We start from the raw sequence: 3,372 nt of genomic DNA, 5'->3' as shown, positions 1-3,372 counted from the left end.
GTAGGGAATTGCAGGAAACTGGGGAAGGAGGAGTATTTAAGATGCAGTACAAAAGCTGCCATTACCTCAAAAGGGTGCCTGTGATTGTGGGGAGATTGGGGCATGATGATAACTGGAAGTCTTACCAGTCCTGTGTGCCTAGTCCAAGCAGTGAGGCACATCACAAAGGAGGGCTGAAGACCTGATGCTCGCAGAGCAGTCATCTTTCCTCACAGTTGCTGCTTTTCCACTCCTCTGACATGTTGGGGCACATCTGCTTGGCTGAATTTCCAGCTTCACATCCTTGTCACTTATCCAAGTGAGAATAAAATGCCTTCATATTTGGCACACCTAGTTTCCCAAGTGATGTCTTGTCCCTCAGGTCTTCCAGGTTCTCACTGCAAAACAACTTAGTGCCATTGAACTGTGAAAACCCAGAGGGTTAGGCTTATGCCCTACACAGAGCAACTGTGGAGGCCACTATGACATTGAAGATGAAGCTGTATTAAGAGGGTTTGTTTGTGTATAAATGTTTTTTAAACATGAAGGTAGGACATATTGGTAGGACAATATTCTACTGACTGTTAATTAAAAATGCCTACAATTCTGAACCTTTGCAAATAGCAGGTTGGTGACTGGTTAGGGAGAAATCCTGCTGCTTAGGGGCAAATGGTTAGTTGGTTTGGGTTGGGGATTTTTTCCTGTTCACCCATCTTGCCACCCCCTCTGAGTGCAGTTTTTAAAATTTCCTGGTGCTAATTTGAATTTTCAATTTTACAAGCTTGTGTCATTCATGGTTTTCTGACCACACAAAATAATCAGGATGTTGGGTAGAGTGAGGATGTGTTATGTTCACAAAACGCTGTATAAGCACGTTTGCATTCATTTCTGTACAGAAGTATCATTTTTCCCTTTCCTCTGCACTCCAATACATTTATGTTTCTAGTGGTGGCATGTCCTTTAACATCTCTAAAGGGGTCTTTCCACCTCACAGTTCTTGATTCAAAAAGCAGATTCGTTGCTTTCCAGATGAACAGAGAAGTTTGCTACTAAAGCTAAAAACCAGAAAGTGGGGGAGGACAACAGACACAATATGACCCAACAAAAACCACCAAACCACAAACAACAATTCAAAACTCAACCCAAAGCAAAAAATTAGAATTCACTTGTCTCTAGCATAAAAGTAGTGCTGCAGCCATATGACAACAAATGCTGCCCTCCATTTTTCATTAAAAAGAGGACATAAGAATGCCTTTCTGAGCAAGGAGTCTCTGACATTACAAATTGTTTGGGATTTTCATGGTTAGTGCACTGTGATTTAGTTGACTTTCTAAGTGAGTATTTGGTTTGTGACCTCAGCCACCTTACTCTGAAGGGCTGTAAATAAGAGGAGAACGCCCTTGGAGCTTTTCTTCACAACTGGCAGCTTGCTAACTTCAGATTTTACCTTAGAGACTAGCGAGGCGTACTTCAGCATTTCTGTTTGCAAGATTTGGCATACACACTTCTGATGCTGCTTTCTTACTTGATAGTCCTCATTAATACTTTTTTTTCTGACAAAATTGATTTGTCTGTGGTTCCGTTGTGGTATTTGCTCACATATAAGATATTTACTCTTACTAAGATATTTTTCCTACCTTATGGAGCAGTTTCTACCCATTAGCCCTAAGGTATGTCTCTGAGGTACTGCTGCCCATGTGTTTCTGGTTTAACATAATTGTCTCATTTTCCAGGCATTTATATGAGGTTGTCTTTTGGCTAGGAAATGAATCCAGAACTTGAAATTATTTTAATAGTCCAAAATAATATCTTCACTGGTGTTTAGGAGCAGTACAGTTTTTGATGAAAATATCATTTGTGCTGGCTTTGCAGCAACATAATTGAATTTTATGGTCTCAACAATGAGAGATTCAAGTGAGAGGAAGAACTGATTTGAGTCAGATGGCTCCAGCAAGCCCTTCCTTTTGTTCCCACATCTAGTGGTGAAATCAAAGGAAGATAAGCAGCAGTTACTGATTTAAGGATGAGTTGAACCCAGCCTCAATCACAGCTACTGTCTCATATGTATGGCTGCTTCTCCTCATGGCACTGCCAGCAGGCAGCTATGCAGAGCTGTGGCCATGTGTGGGGCAGCTCCAGCACTGCTCCCTGATCTGCTTTGTGAGCTTCAGACACAGCATCACCTCTGCTAAGAGACCCTTTTGGTGAACCCTTTCTTCTTTCTTTGTTTCTTTCCTAGCTGAACTACCCTGAGAAGATGTTCCAAACTCTCATCTAAAGTTGTGTCAATAATTCAGTTATAAAAGAACCTGGTTTCCTTTCCTGCATGTGCCTGTTCTAGGTTAAGATGTGACTGTGTGCTTTGCATGCAAGGAGAATCTTCTAATTTTAAATGCACAAGATCAGACTTTCTAATCTCCCTATGTTTTGTGTGCCACAGAGACTGTCCAGCCAGGTACTGGGCTGTGTAAAAGACTGCAGTGGGACTTGCTGGTGGCTCACCTGAGCTCAAGCTCTTTGTGGCCTTGCTGAAGAATGCTCCTCTTCCAGGCAGCAACACTGCAGCCTTTAAGAGGTCCAGTTGCTTTTTCATTGAGCATCACACTATTTCATGGACAAAGGGATATCACATAAAATAACTATCACTTGCAGAGATGAGCAGAGTGGTGGGTTTCATTTAGATTGTTTCTTTTCTAGATAGGTATTACCTGGGACCTCAGTGCAATGTATATTTTTATGAAGAGTTTATGTACTGTTTCTTCCCTTCTCTGTCCCACCCACCTGTCCCCACAACTTCTGCATGAAAACAAAGCAGTCCTGGCAATTACTTGAATTTGTTTCCGCCTCCTAATACTGGGACGTGTCAGTATCTAAAAACATACCTTTGCACTTGCAAGAAGTAATTCTAAACTAGACAGCAGAGTCTCTGTCACCTGAAATGAGCACCAGTTGTAAGATGCTTTGCTGAATTCTTCAGGCTTGCAGGAGGCAGGAAAAGTTGTAAATTAAATCCTGCAACAGTCTTTCAGTAGATCATAGTTACTTTATTTGCCTAAAATAAGAATCTAAAAGCAAAGCACAAAGTTAAATTCAGGACTTTGGCAATCTGTGGCAAAGCTACTACTTCCAGTGAGCCCTGGATTTTGCCAGCCATTTTCCAGAGGAGCCTGCTGTCAAATATATTTACGGTACTAGAGGGAAGAAAAGGCATTGCAAGGTCACTTCTGCTGTTATTTTCTTCCAAAAATATATGAGAAATAGAAAAAATGAGCCATTCTTATTTAGCTCAAAAAATGAAGAAAGGAAACATAGGCTTCCAAACCCATGAATCATATGACAAATACAAAACTTCATGCTGCAATTGGAAAGACTTTTTATGATAATGCTAGTATT

Source organism: Geospiza fortis, unplaced genomic scaffold (genome assembly GCF_000277835.1).
Source record: "Geospiza fortis unplaced genomic scaffold, GeoFor_1.0 scaffold54, whole genome shotgun sequence".
Taxonomy (NCBI): Eukaryota; Metazoa; Chordata; class Aves; order Passeriformes; family Thraupidae; genus Geospiza; species Geospiza fortis.
Note: the sequence above shows the minus strand (reverse complement) of the source record.